We start from the raw sequence: 19770 nt of genomic DNA on the forward strand, positions 1-19770 counted from the left end.
TGTCATTCTGTGGGAAACACTGCGGTAAATCAGACAGGTCAGTAGAAAAACATTCTTGTCTCAAATGTTTGCTCGGGTCTGCTTGTGTGACCTTATCACATTTCAGTTTGGCCAAGTAACGTTTCTTTTCTTCGACTGGCAGCTAAGGTTATTTACTTGTTATGGATTGCTTGCGGAAGTCTGCCAGAAGTTAACTTTGGGCCAGAGTAATGCACATGCACAGTACCGTTTGTTTATGTTGTTACCATTGAAAGCGTCTATAGAAGAAACAAATGTGAATTGTCATCTTGTGGTTGAGGATAGTGCGAGGGGCTGGGGGGGAAGTACTGGCACCTATTCTTTTCAATTCAATTCAATTCAATTCAATTTTATTTATATAGCGCCAAATCACAACAACAGTTATCTCACAGCGCTTTTCATAAAAGAGCAGGTCTAGACCGTACTCTGTGATGATATTTACAGAAGCCCAACAGTTCCCACCAAGAGCAAGCACTAGGCGACAGAGGCAAGGAAAAACTTCCTTTTAAGAGGCAGAAACCTCGAGCAGAACCATGGCTCAGGGTGGGCGGCCATCTGCCTCGACCGGTTGGGGGTGAGGGAGAGAGAGAGAGAGAGAGAGAGAGAGAGGAATAGAGAGAAAAAGAGAGGGATGTAAGGAGAGAGAGAGGGGAGGGAGGCAGCCTACATAATATACACACAGAGGTATAGACAGTGAAGGTGATGTTGCTATAGACTAAATGAAAAATGGTACAGATATTTATAGTAGTGTTAATGGTAACAATCGTAATGTTAATGATTATAATAACAATAATAACAATAAGACTAGCAACAATAGTCGTTGCAGCAGAGGGTGTCGAGCAGGAACACGGGGGCAGCAGGTGACCCGCAACCACAGATCCAGACTCCACAGCTCCAGAGCCAGAAAACCTGCAGGAAGTGATAGGAGAGAGGAGAGAGACGAGAAAGCACAAGACTACCAGAAAGGGGAGAAGTTTTGTTAGTAACATGCAATAATGGGATGAGGTTGCATACAGAGGGAGAGAAAGTAGAGAAGAGAGGAGCTCAGTGCATCATGGGAAATCCCCCGGCAGTCTAGGCCTATAGCAGCATAGTTATGCTGCTATAAGGGATGGTTCAGGACTCACCTGAGCCAGCCCTTGTCACGATCGGTGGTGTGGAGCAGGGTGGAGCAGGTTGAAGGACCCAAAAGCAGGACACAGAGCGGAGCAGGTATGGTTCAGTGGTTTAATAAACAACGGCTGTCCAACAGAAATCCAAAAGGCTGACGACACGAGACAAACTGCAACACTGGGTGACAACATACAATGACCCGACAAAGACAAGACAGAAACACCAGGTATATACACACACAGGGACTAACGAGCAGGGCGGGAGCAACACAGGTGAAAGACATGAGGCTAATGAGGCACAGGCAGGGAGAGAGAGCAGGGGAAAACAGAGACAGACATGCAGAGTGTGACAGTACCCCTCCCTCAAAAGGACGGCCCCTGACGTCCTAAAACGAAACATCACAAACAAAAAAAAACACAAACAGGTCAAGCCGGCCCAGGGTGGGCGGAGGGAGGCCAGGTGGAGGGCCAGAAAAACAAAACCAAAAGTCCCAAAGGGCCAACTACCGGCAGGGAAAGGCAGTTCAGGAGGCCGACCAAGGCGGCCAGAGGTGAACAACAGTTCAGGGGCAGACCCGGAGGTCGACACAGCAGACCAGGAGGCCAACAGAGTTCAGGGGGTCGTCCCGGAGGGTGACCCATGAGGCCGGGCAAATCAGGGGGAGAACAGAGTTCAGGAGGTCGTCTGGGAGGACGAACCAACTGGGGGTCCTGGCGGGAGGACCAGAGGGTCCACAGAGTTCAGGTGGCCGTCCCGGAGTACGGCCCTGGAGGCCGGACTGTTCCGGGGGACGGCAGGAAGGCCAACAAAGAGGCTGGAAACCCACTGGAAGCCAAGCGGGAGGCCGACGGCAAGACCTCTCCAGAGGTCGGCACCCAAAGCTCTGGTGCTCTGGAGCCGCAGCTGGGCTGAGGTCCGAGAGCTGAGCAGCTGGGCTGAGGACCACCGGCGAGACAGCTGGGCTGAGGACCATGGACCGGACACGAGGAGCTGGAGTCGGTCTGAACACCGACTGGACAGCTGGGCTGGGGACCATGGACCGGACACGAGGAGCTGGAGTCGGTCTGAACACCGACTGGATAGCTGAGCTGAGGTCCACGGACTGAGCAGCTGGGCTGGGGACCATGGACCGGACACGAGGAGCTGGAGTCGGTCTGAACACCGACTGAGCAGCTGGGCTGGGGACCATGGACCGGACACGAGGAGCTGGAGTCGGTCTGACCACCGACTGAGCAGCTGGGCTGGGGACCATGGACCGGACACGAGGAGCTGGAGTCGGTCTGACCACCGACTGAGCAGCTGGGCTGGGGACCATGGACCGGACACGAGGAGCTGGAGTCGGTCTGACCACCGACTGGACAGCTGGGCTGGGGACCATGGACCGGACACGAGGAGCTGGAGTCGGTCTGAACACCGACTGAGCAGCTGGGCTGGGGACCATGGACCGGACACGAGGTGCTGGAGTCGGTCTGAACACCGACGAGGGAACAGAAGTCGGCTGGGCCACCAACGAAGCTGGCGTTGGTCGGACCACCGACGAAGGAACAGGAGTCAGCTGGTGATCAGGCTGGCTGCTAGCAGCGCTAGCAGGCCGGGGATCAGGCAGGTGGGCAGGCACAAAGCTAGTAGCACTAGCTGGCCTGGGATCACGCTGGTTGCAGACCGGTCGCTGCTGGTGACCTGGTCGCCTCCGATGACCACCACGGAAACCCGAAAAGATGGCCAGGCGACTTCCCTCGAAGGAGGACTCCGGGGGGAGCCTAGCCTCCAGGCTATCAGGCCATAGGCTAGCTGGTCGACTCCGAGCTGGTTGGCTGACTGGTTGGGAACTAGCAATCCTAGGGCTCTCTGGTTCTAACGGCAAGTCCAACAAAAAGGAGACCAGAGAGCTAGATGTCCAGGAGTCCCCAACCAGTCCGGATGATGGAGCCAACACAGGAGGGAGATGACCAGGCGGGCGGCTAGCAGCGCTAGCTGGGAGGGAATTAGGCGGGCGACTAGCAGGCTGGGTGCTAGAAGGCCGGGAGAGGAAGAAGCCTCCCACCCTGCAGCTAGCAGGCCGGGAACAAGTCCTGGAGCTAGCAGCACCGGGGACAGGCTGAGGACTAGCAACGCTAGCCGAGCTGGAGACTGGCGGATCAGGCTGGCGACTGGCAGCGCCAGTTGGGCAGGACGAGTGGATGCTTCCCTGCGTGCAGCCGGCAGGCCGGGGCTCGGGGCTAGCAGGCTTAGCAGTCACACACTGGGGGGTTGCAGAGCAAAGTCTCGACACAGTCTCAAATTCAAAAGACCTTCTCCATCGGGAGGAGGCAACGAGCAGGGCCATTTCTGGGTCCGTTCTCCACATATTAGAGAGTAACTCAAAAAACTGCGGCTCCTCGGCTGTTAGCTCCTCTTTAGGCACCCCCAGTTCCTCCCAGGTGCTGGGCAATTTAACAATGTCCGCTGGGTCCATATTTGGGTCGGGTCATTCTGTCACGATCGGTGGTGTGGAGCAGGGTGGAGCAGGTTGAAGGACCCAAAAGCAGGACACAGAGCGGAGCAGGTATGGTTCAGTGGTTTAATAAACAACGGCTGTCCAACAGAAATCCAAAAGGCTGACGACACGAGACAAACTGCAACACTGGGTGACAACATACAATGACCCGACAAAGACAAGACAGAAACACCAGGTATATACACACACAGGGACTAACGAGCAGGGCGGGAGCAACACAGGTGAAAGACATGAGGCTAATGAGGCACAGGCAGGGAGAGAGAGCAGGGGAAAACAGAGACAGACATGCAGAGTGTGACAGCCCTAACTATAAGCTTTATCAAAGAGGAAAGTCTTAAGCCTACTCTTAAATGTGGAGATGGTGTCTGCCTCCTGAACCAAAACTGGAACCTGGTTCCACAGGAGAGGAGCTTGATAGCTGAACGCTCTGGCTCCTAGTCTACTTTTGGAGACTCTAGGAACCACAAGTAACCCTGCATTCTGGGAGCGCAGTGCTCTGGTGGGGTAGTAAGGTACTATGAGCTCTTTAAGATAAGATGGTGCCTGACCATTAAGAGCTTTGTAGGTAAGAAGAATGATTTTAAATTCTATTCTGGATTTTACTGGAAGCCAATGCAAAGAAGCTAAAACAGGAGAAATGTGATCTCTTTTCCTGGTTCCTGTCAGAACACATGCTGCAGCATTATGGATCAGCTGAAGAGTCTTAATGGACTTTTTCGAGCAGCCTGATAATAGGGAATTGCAGTAATCCAGCCTAGAAGTAACAAATGCATGGACTAGTTTTTCTGCATCATTTTTAGACAGGATGTTCCTGATTTTTGCAATATTACGTCGGTGAAAAAAGGCGGTCCTTGAAATTTGCTTAATGTGAGACTTAAACGACATGTCCTGATCAAAGATAACTCCAAGATTCCTCACAGTGGTGCTGGAGGCCAGGGTGATGCCATCCAGGGAAACTATATCTTTAGATAATGCGTCACGGAGGTGCTTAGGCCCCAGAGCAATAATTTCAGTTTTATCTGAGTTTAACATGAGAAAATTACAGGTCATCCAGGTTTTAACATCCTGAAGGCACATTTGAAGCTTAGCTAACTGATGAGTTTCATCTGGCTTGATCGATAGATATAACTGAGTATCATCTGCATAACAATGAAAGCTTTATGGAATGTTTCCTGATAATATTGCCTAAAGGAAGCATATATAAAGTGAAGAGGATTGGTCCGAGGACAGATCCTTGAGGAACTCCATGACTAACTTTGGCATGCACGGAGGACTGTTGGAGGATTGTTAACATGTACAAACTGAAATCAATCTGATAAATAGGACTTAAACCAGCTTAGAGCGGTTCCTTTAATGCCAATGAAATGTTCCAGTCTCTGCAATAGGATCTGATGGTCAATGGTATCAAATGCAGCACTAAGATCTAATAAAACCAGTACAGAGACAAGTCCTTTGTCTGATGCAATAAGGAGGTCGTTAGTAATTTTCACCAGTGCTGTCTCTGTGCTATGATGAGCTCTAAATCCTGACTGAAAATCCTCAAATAAACTATTGCTCTGTAGAAAGTCACACAGCTATTTAGCAACTGCTTTCTCCAGAACCTTAGAGAGAAATGGAAGGTTAGATATAGGTCTATAGTTGGCTAAAACATCTGGATCAAGTTTGGGCTTTTTCAGAAGAGGTTTAATTACAGCTACTTTAAAGTACTGTGGTACATAGCCTGTTGATAAAGATAGATTGATCATATCTAGTATAGAGGTGCTGACTAAGGGTAAAACATCTTTTAGCAGCCTAGTTGGGATGGGGTCTAAGAGGCAGGTTGATGGTTTAGATGAAGAAATTATTGAAGTTAGTTGGTAAAGATTGAGGGAAGCAATACAGTCTAAACATGTATCTGGTTCTACAACTGTTTCTAAAGTTCCTGAGTTAAGAGATAAGTCGGTGCCAGTTGCAGGTGTTGGTGAATTTTGTCTCTAATAGCTAGAATTTTATCATTAAAGAAGCTCATGAAATCGTAACTACTGAGAGCTATGGGAATACTTGGCTCAATAGAGCTGTGACTCTCTGTCAGCCTGGCTACAGTGCTGAAAAGAAACTTTGGGTTGTTCCTATTTTCCTCTATTAATGACGAGTAGTACGCTGCTCTAGCATTACGGAGGGCCTTCCTATAAGTTTTAAGACTATCTTGCCAAATTAAACGAGAATTTTCCACTTTGGTGGAACACCAATTCCTCTCAAGTTTCCGCGATATTTGCTTTAATTTGCGAGTTTCAGTATTATACCATGGAGCTAACCGTCTTTGTTTTAGTATTTTCTTTTTTAGAGGGGCTACAGAGTCGAGTGTCATTCGAGCCTGCAGCACTATCAACAAGATGATCGATTTGGGAGGGACTGAAACTAGCATAGGAGTCCTCCGTTACTTTGTGACTAGATAATGTATTTAGAGCTGATGGAATCGCATCCTTAAATTTAGCTATAGCACTATCAGACAGACATCTTGTATAGAAATTTTTGCCCAATGGCGTGTAGTTCAGCAATACAAACTCAAAAGTTATCAAACAGTGGTCGGACAAAGAGGGATTCTGTGGGAACACTATTAAATGTTCAATTTCAATACCATACACCAAAACAAGGTCGAGGGTGTGGTTAACAGTGAGTCAGTTCATGAACACTCTGAGAGAAGCCAATGGAATCTAACAGAGAGATAAACGCAGTACTAAAGCTGTCATTCTCAACGTCCACATGAATATTAAAATCCCCTACAATAATAACTTTGTCCGTTTTAAGGACTAAAGTTGACAAAAACTCTGCAAATTCAGATAAGAATTCAGAATACGGGCTAGGTGCTCGGTACACTATAACGAAGAGAATTGGTTGCAGTGATTTCCAACTTGGGTGCGAAAGACTAAGAACAAGACTTTCAAATGAGTTATAGTCTGGTTTAGGTTTAGAGCTGATTAGTAGGCTAGAGTCGAAGATAGCTGCAACTCCACCTCCTCAGCCTGTGCCTCGAGGAATGTGAGTATTAATATGACTGGGAGGGGTGGATTCATTTAGGCTAACATATTCTCCATCACCCAGAACATGGATTTTCCACTTCAAGCACTGATTACATCTATATTACAGGTTCCACATTCTGACCACTCTTGTGTCTTTTTCAGTGTTTCTCTTTGTACTCATTTACATGCTCAGCGCCGGAAATATTTGTCTATCGCAGGACAGTCAATACTGTCTGAGCGCTTACCCGACATACTTGACTCCTGCTCTGCTAATTCTGACTCTCTTGACAACTTCACAAACAATGTGAATAGTTCTATATATCCTCAACTGCCACACCTCTCTACCAGAAAACTCACTCAGATGACACACATGCACTCAAACTGCATACTTTCTTATGCCAGCTGCAATGCAGGTGGCATAAGTATAACTAACTAGTATAACTATACTAACTAGTATAACTATAACTAGTTTTTTTGCTTTGCCTGGACCCAGAGTGTTATTATGTATGTATTTCTCCACTTCATTAACATTAATAACTTTTTGACATGGTCTCACATGGAAAACCTCTGCCAATAGTTCTCCTTTCGCAGCTGATGACTTTCTGAAGTGTTTTACAAATAAGACTGACTTGGTTGGAGTACTACTCACTGGTCCACAGTCCACTTGATGTCTGTTATCTCTCCATTAATAATATTGATGCAGGCAGTGTGACTTAGTCCAATTTAACCCTCACTCAGTTTGATACCATCTCCTCTGAGGCCTTGAAAAGCCTGGTTGATGCCTCCAAACCTAGAACCTTCTCATCAGATAAACTGCTTTTTCTACCAATGGCTCTGTTTGACGACACACAGAGCTACACAGAGCCAGTGTTCCATATATGGTCATTTGCTCTGCACAGCTACACTCAGTCTGTCTGTACAGCTCAGCGACAACAACAGCCTGGTAACGTGCTTCAGGTCATGGCCAATTAGAAGACAGCGTGGCTTTGAGAGAGGGGGCCTTAAAGTGACAGGAGCGCTTACAGCTGGTTTCAGACAGAGGCTGAAATGAAATCCTACATGAAGTGCCGATATAAGATAGAAAATTAGTTTTTAGAACTGAATAATGCAAAGCTGCCATACAGGAGAACTACAATATAGGACTGGAAAGGTAGTATAATAGGTCAGCTTTTTAAGGAACTGTTCCCTTAGACCATGGCATACTTCTAAGCCTCCTGGAGAAGTGCATTGGTATCCAAGGGACAGTCATTAATGCTTTCACTTGTATTCATCTAACAGATTATAATATGTAAGCTATAACAACACAACCTCTAACCCCTCTGTAGATCCAGGGATCGATCTTCGGTCCTATGCCCAAGAAAAAGCCCAAAGTCCACCCCAAAGGGAGTTACCATCAGAGATCACTGCTTTGAACTGTCTAAAAACAGTTCGTTTGTAGTCCAGCCTTTTCTTCTGCTTTCTTGTGACGTCACAAGAAAATACGCGTCAAAATGCTCGCCTAGTGACAAGTCAGACACGCCCTCAAAAACACCGGTGGAAAAACACACTGAGCTGCAGCACACAGTGACAAGACATCCACCTGCTGCCTCTCCTCTTCCTTCCCAATACTAACACTACCCTCCAGGCAGTCAATGAACATAAAGTTGTTACTGTGATGTAGAGACAGAGCTCAGTTAAAACGTTACCTATGAAAGACCAATCTGTTACAGATTAATAACTCACCACTCTGAAACTCTTGCTCCAGTCTATGTTGCTAAGCTGGTAAGGGGAACATATACAGCTGAACCGAAGCCATGTTTGCCGGCTTTTCAGGGCACGCCCTACTCTTCTTCTGATTGGCTAGTAGTAGTAACTAGGTACTGCGCATGTGCAACTCCCAACAAAGATCTTGTAAAAGTTAGATGCATCACTCCATAGCTAAAATGGAGCGTTCAACACACAGGGTGAAAAGAGGAGCTGTAGCAATGTGCAGTATGTTTTTTGAAACTGAAACCATGTAAACCTGTTCTGGTACAACCCATAAATAAAATGATGAACCTGAAGATGAGCATAGTATGACCACTTTAAAAAATCCATTTAAGAATGCATGGATATGAACTTTTTTTAAAAAACATTCAAATAAAAAACAGTAGTTGGTTTAGCCAAACATGAGAATCTGTATGAGAACTTGATAGTTAACATTTCCAAAAAGCTCTACCATCCTTGGAGTGATATCTGACTCTAGCCTGACATTCCAGAGGTACATCAGGGCTATTACCAAGACAGCATTCTTTCATTGAAGTAACATTGTCAAAATCCGATCACTGCTATCATTGCGTGAGGCTAAAGTTGTAATCCATGCATTTGTATCATCCAGACTTATTACTGTAATGTCCTTTTCTCTGGTCTCCCCAGCTGTGCTACCTGAAGTCTTCAACTTGTCCAGAACACAGCAGCCAGAATCTTGACAGAAAATCTGACCATATAACACCTATTCTGGCCTCTCTTCACTGGTTACCAATGCAAGCTAGAGCTCATTTTAAGGTCTTTCCTTTAACTCATAATGATTTGCATGGACTTGGACCCCACCTAGCTGAGCTAATTACACCACATTCACGTACATGCCCTTTTACATGTCTCTCTAAATGCTGTTCTGCTGGTCATCCCTTTGTTTAACAAAAAAATCAGCTGGCTACAGAGCTTTTGTATACTGTGCTCTCTATTTATGGAATGACCTTCCACTATACGTTAGGGCAGCACGATCAGTGGATATATTTAGGTCAACACTGAAAACGTACCTGTAGTCATGTCACTACAGTCTCCCCTAGAATTCGTGTTTGGTCCATCACCTTTGAACGTCCCCTTAATTTGATGTTTTAAATGTAACTGTTTTAACTTATGTTTTATCATTTAATTTCTTGCTGTTTTATGGAAGATTTTAGTGGGACTAGTATTTGTAACCCACAGAAAACAATCCACAAATGTGTACAATGATGCACAAATATATCAATAACTACAAATATGTTTTTTTAGATACCCAGATTACCCTGGGTACTGCAGTAGATATTCTACGAATAGCGAATAAACTGCTCTCCCACTTACAGATCTCTGTTTACAGATCTCCACAAGATGCATTGGACAAAATTCCACAAATGCGTTAAAAGGAAGTTATAACATGATCCACAAATTGACACAAAGCAATCTGCAAATGCGCAAAAACTGTTTTGTGTGTACAAGTCACTCTATAGCTTTGTGGATGTGATTTTCCACATCACAAATGTAAAAATAAATATTTGTAAATAGTGAAATATTTGTGCATCATAGTACACATTTGTGGATTTTTTTCTGTGAGTTACAAATATTAAAGTCCAATAAAATCTTCCATACTGTTTTACCCTGATGTGTTGTATCTTGTGTATTTTATCTTTTCTTTTGTATTTTATACTGTGTATGCATTGGAATGTGTATTGGGACAATGCTAAATGGAGATTTTTCACTGTAAATAAAATTTGATTTGATTTATGTCTACGAAAATCACACTAGAGGATTTTAACTTTAAAGTAACTAAATCGCCATTGAAAACACTGCCGCAAAAGTGGATCATATTAAATAGAATGACAAGCAGAAGCTCCAGACCTTCCTCTTGACGTATGAAAGCATCATGCCATTTTTTATTATTCTCTTGTTTGACCGATGCACCTGCACTTGGAGCGCATAAGAGATGGCCTCATTGGACCTCTGTTCACTGCCTCGGGTAGCTGCTTTGCTGCTGTGATTAAATTGTTTCAGAGTTCAAATCCTTTTCCGTGAAATGTTTACGTGCCTGCACATATCGTCACCACAAAGACTTCTGTGGAGGAAACAAAACTAAAAGCAGGCAGTAGCTTTTCATGGAGGGGGTGATAGCTTCACATCATTCCAGTCTCCATCATGTAAACTCTCCAAATGTAATGATACCGAACAGGATTATCAGTACAACCTCATCAGGTTAAAAAGGAAAGTGTTTTCTCTGGCAGTCTGCTTTACCTCATATTTATATCTCCTGCTTCACCCACAGAGGCCTCTGCTTAAATAATGTGTCCCTCTCACTCTCACTATTGCACATTTTAAACGAGAAATTGTTTATAAAGTGCTGAAGAAAAGGGTTAGATTCCCTTCAACTTAATATGTTTCCATGTGCTCGTCCAAGGGCTGGGTACTGTAATATATCACTACTTTTATGTAAGAGTACTCCGTCTGGTTGCTTAAATTTATTGGTTTTGTTTCAGGAGTACATTTCCATTTTGCTGTAATGTGACAAAATGTTTTGTTGATTGAGAATTGTGACAGCTAATCATATAGAGTCGTGTCTGTGGTGATAGATCAGTGGCTGCATTTTTGACCAGACTGACTCGTGGATTACTCTTACCCATATTTAGTGAAACTGGGCCTTTTCCAGTGATGAGTTTAAATAAATAATGCATAGATGTAATATGATGTAGATCTTCAATGATTGAGCGGAAATAATAACACAGATCAAATATCTCAAATATCATGTGAGTTGTCCTCCATGTGCCTAAGTGATGTGAATATCTGTGCAGGCAGGGCTTGAATAAACATTTATATTACCCCACTCAGCAAAACACATCTTCCAGACTCTCTGAAGAATTTAAAGTATTTCTCTCGAGTGTGACGAAGCACTATAATTTCCAAGAAAGAGCAAGTGGCCAGGGCTCAGAGACATACCAAAACTTTACAAGCTGGAATTTAGTTTTATGAGCATAATCCCTATATGTGCATGATACACAGGAACCCACGAAGAATCCTCTCCAATACAGCTTTCTCCTCCGTCCGAGGCAGAATACTCCGTCCTCTGGAAATTTCCACTCAGCGGTCCAAGACCATGTCCTGCGATAAGAAACATATTATTCCTGATGGTGACAGAGAAAATAACAGTTTAGGATTTATTTTAGGAGGCTGAAAATCCAAAAAGAGTTATACGGGTTACAAGGTTCTGCTGGTTTTGTTGTAAAAGACTGTCTAGTTGTAAATTACAGATATTTCTAAACTGGCTGGACTTTTCATGTCACAGACTCCAAACAGACTTACATTAAATTGACAGATCGCATCTGGTCAGGTTTTTTCTTGACTATTGCCTTGATAAGTGGTCAAAGAAATGCTTGTGAATTAGTTTGAATTTACATGTTTTCAAACTGGTAGATTGCATAATAAGAAAACAATATTTTTTATTCAGAAGTCAGCCTTTTAGAGACAGAACACAGGACTGTTAAAGGGATAGTTCTGGGGTTTTTAATCAAGGTCAGTGTGTCCCCCCATTTGGAGAAGTTCCAAAGGAAATGGTTGTCTGACGGCAAGGCAAAGAGCTGAAAATATTCTAAATGAAGTGTACATTGGAACTTTTTTTTCTCCTTCTTCTAGGCGGCTAAAATACGTTTTGCTGCTGACCCTGTCAACAGCAGTACATGTTTTGCTTCTTTGATGGTACAACTCTGTGTTTCTCCAAGCTGGGGACACGCTGACCACCATCTACAGCAAGTAACACACTGACTATGGATAAGTCATTTACTCATTTGGCATAGACTTCATCCAGCCCCACTTCAAAAAACCCAGACTATCCCTTTAACATCAACTCATTCTTATGTAACAGGTAGCAGTGGAAAAGGGAGGACACTCTCAGATGATAGTAGTAGTAGAAGCAACAGTTGTAGTAGCTGCAGGAGCAGCATTAAGAGCAGTTGTAGCTGATATCCAGCTTCCAACAAAATCTCAGCCTGATAAATCAGCCTGACCTGAGCACAGTGTGTTCTTTGTTGACAGTAGAGACTAACAGCAGCAGAGGACATGTGTGATCCCAGCCAGTGATACATTAATATGACTCAGCAGTGTTGCATGATAAGCAAAAACTGTTCGAACAAGCCCAGATGACAGAGAGATGAGAGAAACTGTTTTTATGCTCCTCCTATCTGTCTGCATGACATCTTTCTATTGACGGTCTGATCCAATGTGTGTATTTACTGCACATGTCCTTTTATTAGAAATCTACCAATTCCACTTATCTGACAGTTCTGTTATAGTTTTTTGTTCTTTCCGCACTGTTTTCCATCCATTCACCTGACTGTCACTGCTGTGTCAATAGGTGCGTTTGACTTCATGCGGCGCTGCGCAGCGCTGACTTAACGTGATGCATGCTGGCCTTAAAATAAGGCATGCTGGTTAGAAATTGTGTCCGACTTTCGCCGGCGCTTCAAAACGTGACCATTTCACATGACATTAAAACCTCGCGGGAGCAAGGCGGCTGCAGGCGCCGAGTCCGGCGGCCGCAGTTGCTTTTCCCCGGCTGCACCAAGTTGAACCACACTTTTGCCTGGTCTCGCGGCATTTTTCTGTGCAAATGCCGCGAGATCTGTCCTTGATCTCAGCTCACGAAGGTAGAATGTGTCCGACTTGACGGCGCCGTTTTTATTCCCCGCCCCTGCAGTCACCTGCAGCTCACGTTAGACTGTCAAGTCGGCGAAAGTCAGCCGCCGTCATCTCTGTTCTGTGTTGAGTTGTCTCTTACTGCCCTCTAGTGGATGGACTGCAGAGTGCTTCAGCTGTTATGACTAAAGGATTTCACTGGAGGTCAGCATAGATGCACACAACATGTGTAGCTGGCAGCACAAGTCATTTTTCTAGTGACTTTATATCAAAACTCATACATGCCAAACCATCACTGTAACCTAACACAACGTACTGAATATCCAGTCCTAACTCTACACCTAAAGTGGTCATCTGTGATTTCTCCATTTCTAAAAATTAAATAATGTTCTATTTAGATTTCCTGCCAAAAGGATTAACTTCCCCCATGGAAGTTTTCATTTTTGAACAGGGACGCAGGCACAAGTGTACATGTAAAGATGCTCATTGACAGATTATGTACTATTGATGACATGGTGCAGACCAGAAGCTGAGTAAAGAATTATCATTAAAAACATCATAAAATAATTAGATTTGTCCCCTTTGTTGGTGAGATATAAAGATAAGGAGCAACAGGGATAAAAAGAGGCAGACCCAACAGATCGAAGGTCTATAACCTTTTTGCACAATCCATCCTTAATAGACTCATATTCCGCATATCTCCAAATATCATGGCTCTTATCAGTCTTTCAGCTTTAATCAACAATTTGACAAGGTTAGCTCTACTGTGTGGATTTTGAAATGCTGTGGAAAGTTTGGAAGCAATAGTCCACCAAGAGGCACTGCAGCTGCCGCTTCAAACACTCAACTGATTATACAATGGAATGCCTTGCTGCCATTTACATGAATGTGTGAGGAAATCCACGGCTCATCCGTTAAACACGTTTAGCAATCATAGCAATGTGTACTTCAGGAAATGCATTTTTCCCCCATATACAGTTTTTCTTGATTGCTTTAATGCTATGTTAGAAGCAAAAACAGTTTTGAGAATAGGCAACACAAACATCAAACTGTGGTCCCATTTGTAAAACGACAAATGCATGCTCCAAAAGGTGCTGTGTTTTCAAACCTCTTCATGCAATGCTATAAAAAAAACTGTAACAAGCCATTTAGTGCTGATACACAGAACTGAAAATAAACTTTTAGCAATCTGTTTACTGCTTCATATCTTCCTTTCCTTTATCTTTTCATGTCTACAGTTTAGTCTACAGTTTTGCAGCTTTACTTGTTTTCAGAGTGAATGACCCGACATGACACAAATAGATTTCTCTTCATTGGGAGCAAGACGGAGAATATTCTGAACAGAAGACTCATCTGAAATCTTAACTTGGGTAAATGTTTTGCAAACCATGTTTTCTGCGTGACAGTGGTTTGACAATAGAAGGGAACTGTGTTAACGAATCTGAGCTGATTAAGAGTTAAGGGAAGGCATCTGAAGTCACCGCAGCACTGCGCTTGCAGTCTTAAAATACAATTGGCAGAACTGCATCAAATCAGTGAAGTACTAGTAGTTACATAAACTGTAATAATACAAAAGATTAAAGACAAAGTCATGAAATGGCTCCATATGGGAGGACCAGAAGGGCCCAGGGTCCATAAAAATTAAAGTGCATGCCACTGTTTCTGTGTTTAGTGCCAAAATCCTAATTGGGCTTTTTGCAAAGCATTTTCAAAAAAATGTTAACTGGAAACACAAAAGGTAAGTTGCATTCTAAGAGTTGGTGTTCACTTTTTAAAACATGGACCTTTAAAGCATGCAAATTCACATTGCGGGCATTTATTTATGACTTTCATTTAATAAAAGTAGGCTAGGGAATCTCTTTGTAGCACATTATTTTTGGAATGTCAGGCTCCAAACCAATCTGTACACAGGAGATACTTAATATTCACTGGAGGAATTTCCCAGAAGAAAAGCTAGCAGAGAAATTTAACCTTGTTTACAAGATCAGATGCAAAATTAAATGACTGGAGCATTAGAAAATGTAGAGACACATCCGTGGCGCTATCACGCTGTCCTGTGACTTCACTTGCAGAATGAGACAATGTACACTACAGCACTGTTGCAATGTTTCCTTCCTCTTCTGCCCCAGGTGTCCGTTGCAGAGGAGAGCTGTGCATCTCTCTTATCTCTGAGTCATTAACTGATAAAAACTCCACAGAGCAGTCAGTACACATAACATCACCTCATTTCAAAAGTTCAGGGAGCTACAATACTGCTATTGACAAGGAAGTCAGCTCCTGTAATTCACAGTGAAATCCAGGCCTGACTCAAAGGTGCCTTGTTGGTTTGGAAATACCATATGCTGTGGTGGAGGGAAAGAGCCGATACCTCTGCTGGCTGTTCCTGGGAAAATCCCCTTATTTTTCACATTGTAAAATGTAACTGAAGTTCTGATTAACAGGATAAAATGCTGCAAATAACTATGCCAACACTGAGTGTGTTAATATTTCACAACTAATATTGAAATACATTTTTCTTTACTTCTTACAGCTGCACAATGCATGCCCTTATTTTGTGAGGTATTGTGTAGGCCTATGGGAAGTGTGTCTGGAAAGGTATTAGATAGATTGTTTTCATCTAGCATATGCGCGGGAACGTCATTTCAGCAGAAGACGAGGGAGAAGAGAAGCTCGGCTGCCTTTCAAACAGCCGTGTGCTGAATGGAGTTTATATGTGACTTCTCGTGAACCGACCAATCACAGCCTGAAAGGGGCGGGACATTTAAAAATATTGACAGATAGGTGTCATTTACACTGATGACGATGGGGACAGTCTCCATCACTTTTTGAAAGCTTTTGTTACAAATGTTTTGAAAAACAACGTGCAACGAGAAATGTTGGATAACAAATGAAACAATGTACAATAAGAAAACAATGCAACTCAAATACAGAAGAAAGAAATGCATTGTCCAAAGGCTGATTACTGCATTAGATTCGATTATATTTTTATATTTTTCATATAAATAAAGACATTTCCACCAATTGGTGCAGAAAATGTCTTTAGAATGCAGGAAATTAAGTGTTTCATGCTCAAAGTGGTCACACCCCTAATCTGAGCCCTTATGTCTTCAGAAAGTGACGCAATCACCAAACTTTTAAAATGCTGAACCTGTTGTTCTGCATGAATGGTTAATAAATCAGAGACTACTACCATGTATCATTTTTCTTGCACAATAATTTAATGAATGACTGGCAGGCAGACTATCCAAATAAAGTGTGACTTGTAAAGATTTTACTTTCCAGATACTGTCCATCATGTCTTTTCTCAGAATCAGCTGTCAGTCTGTCACTTATTCTGTGCAGAGCGTATTTCTTCACCTTCACAAAACGATAGTGTGTTAGTGGACACAGAAGGTTCTGTATTCATGAAGCCAGCGGCGCGGCCAGCGACGGGAGCGCGCAAACGCACTTGTATGTTTGTGGTCAGCCTTCCTTGGCGCACCTGTGACACACTTGGGCACAGGGTGGGATACATTAGCAGACATTATGGGTGGGTGTGTTAGGGACTGTGACAGTCATGGAGAGTTTTCCTCTGAGGAAACGTATTCTTGTATGGGACTTGCATAATTCCAAATATGATTACAACAGCTCAACTATACCAAGAGCAGCTGATCACTCTTTTTAAGCTGAATTCACTTTTCTGGATATGTTGAAGATACACATCACAAATCAGATCACAAATGTGCTGAGCTGTCAAGCTGCTCGGAGCAGGTGTGCAGCGGACACTTTGCACCACACTGCCACACCCTCCACCGTGATTCCCCGTGGTGCCACCAGTCACCAGGATACCGAGCCAGCTCAGGCCAGGACCTCTCTGCACCTTAGCCGACACCAAAATAGAGCCCACATGTACAGTTTCCGTTTGATTGACAGGATACATTCTAAAGGCGTCTGTGGGTGTGCAGAGCACATGCACGTTGTGTTCCTTTTATTCAATTATTATAAGTGTAAAAATATGCTTTTTTTAGTTCCTCTAAACCTTTAGCTGAGATTAGGCAGACAGGAATGCCAGAATACTGAGAAAACCACACTGTATGTTTAATCTTCAAAATGAACCAATTTATCAAATACTCCACAACAGACTATTGTATCCACAAGAACCCTGAACAGCAACTGCTGAAATGACTTTATCAGAGATGATTTAAAATTTCCAAACTGATATTTGCCCTATGTTTCACTCTGGCCAGCAGGGGGGGCTGCAGCCCCTACACCCACCTTCCCGCGCTAATGATCAGCAGCACTTGAGAGTTAACCTGCAAAATGTAGCTCAAAGAGATGCAAAATGACCATTGCAGCTGTTGTGCAGAGGGGTCCTATATCTGTGCCCAGGGGTCCATTATCTCATAATCTGTCCATGTGGGCTTTTATATTCGACGGGCTGCAATAATTACTTCTACTTTCTATAATAATTCACTTATACCTTATTTTTAGATTGACTGTTTAGTCTATAAAATGTATAAGAAAAACATTCTTTTGCCTGTCCAACAGTCCAAGGATATTACATTTGCAATATAAAAATCCTCACATTCGAGAAACTGAAACCACAGAAGGCATCATTTTTGCTTGATAAATAATTTTCATTATTAACCGATCACTTTGATGTTAATTAATATGACTTAATGATTATTGACTAGGCCTAGTTGTTTAAGCACTACAGTAGGCTATGTTAAAACAACAATATGGTGAGATACATACAAATGCGTAAACCATTTGGGCCCATGAAAAATGTCCCCACTATAATTATAAACACGTCTGTATTGTCCAGGAAAATTAGAACCTCTCCAGTACCTTTGCATTCCCACTGATAGACAGTAATGTTCTCCTGCACAAAGCCTGCCCCACTCTGCCTACAAATACCAGCATGCATTGTGTATGCACAAACTGAAGACCTGCCAAGTTTGATTCTTCTCCTGGCTGTAAAAATTGATGAACAATAGGCTATGCAATGTTTGCTGCTGGGAAGAATCAGGTTAAACCAGACTGGCACTGTGTCTTGTATGGCTTTACAAAGCTGCTAGTTGTAGACTGATTAAAAAATCTTAGTATCGCTAAAATATGCATGAACAGAGTAACCTGTGATAAATCATTTAGCCTGATGAGATGCTCCCTGTGGGCTCTCTGAAGGCACACAACACTTGGAGAGCACACAGAGGAAATATTACAAATATTGTGACACACCAACACATGAAAGTGGAGAATGTTCCTTTAGGTCTGCATTGCTGTATTGGCACTAAAGACCAAACATTTATTCAGGCTTTAAAATTCTACTTTTTGTATGCTTTTCTTTTGCATTGAAACCATATTGTTATATTGTCCTAGTTTTGTCAGTCTGATGCTCTGACTCTATTACTCTATTATCAGTAGAACAAAACACTTTCTAAGGGCTTTGCTTCTTGAGTCACAGTCACTTCGGATAGTTAAATACAAAAGATTTATATAAGTTGACTTTATTAATGTTAATTAAACATGCAGGCTACAACAAAGCTGGCAACAGCAGCATATTTTTTATTTTTACATTATGTAAGATTTGTTTTTGTGCGTTTCAGAGTGTAATTCACCACTGTTGTTAATAAGGACAGCCGCACATGTGTATTTATTATGATTACATGACTGATTATTAAAAACTAGCAAATCGACAACTTCGCTAACACAGCCAAACATCAAGCAAGTGCAACAACACAAGACACAGCAATATTTCTCACTAGTCCATCATAAATAAGGCTAGCTCAGCGTCTGTCTTGCAGCCTTTTATTTCACAAAGCTCTCGCCAACGTCCAGGAGCCTCTTGCTCGGTTACTCTCTTTTTCTCTTCTATAGCTTCCTCTGTCAGCATCGTCCTTGGTCTCTTCGCCTCTGCCATTAGCTAGCGTTATGTCCATAGAGGCTGCTGAGCTTCTCTCCGGCTCATCCCTGGCACCGCTCTCCACCAATAGCTGCATAATGTTGCTTGAAACTTGTTGGGCAAGCTAGCTAACAAAGTTATATACCAACTGACGCAAGAGCACGTACAGTAACGTTACCAATGTTCAAGTGAGCTAGCTTCAGTGTTCAAGTTTGCTAACATCAACTTGAGATTTATAGCAAGCGGCTAAACCTCTGTCTGTAAAACCTCTGGCTGAGATTGCTTGAGTCGACACCTTTGCTAACAAAGGCAGACATCAAGCAAGCGCAACAACACAAGACACAGCAAGCCAACTCATACGTTGTCACTTACTAGTCCAACAGAAAGTAAAAACCAGTCTGCTATTTACTCTAGTCCGGTCACTCTCTCTTTTTCTCTTCCTCACTTCCAAACTACGAGCCTATACAGAGCCTGTATGACCAGGTAGTTATGAAACAGGCTAGGAAAATTAAACAAGACCCTCAACATCCCTTCTTCCCTGAATACGAAACCCTGCCATCAGGAAGAAGACTCCCTGTGCCAAAATGCAAATCCAATCGCCTAAAATTATCATTTGTGCCAGTCTCCATTAATCTGCTAAACAATGTCAAGTAGAGCTGTGTGCAATAAATATGTGAGCACTTCAGCACTTTACTTGTGATCCCGGGGCAATGGGGCAACGTGCAACAAACATACTAGCACTTTAGCACTTGCACTTTAATCCATGGAACTATGTTGTCAACAATGTCCTTTTTCTTCTGTGTTTATATTTCACTCTTGTGAAGTACAACATGTCAATGCTTCTCAGGTTCTTGTTGATGTCTTTT

Source organism: Micropterus salmoides, unplaced genomic scaffold (assembly GCF_014851395.1).
Source record: "Micropterus salmoides isolate LMB-PRFRI ecotype aquatic unplaced genomic scaffold, ASM1485139v1 Ms_hic_scaffold_3, whole genome shotgun sequence".
NCBI lineage: Eukaryota > Metazoa > Chordata > Actinopteri > Centrarchiformes > Centrarchidae > Micropterus > Micropterus salmoides.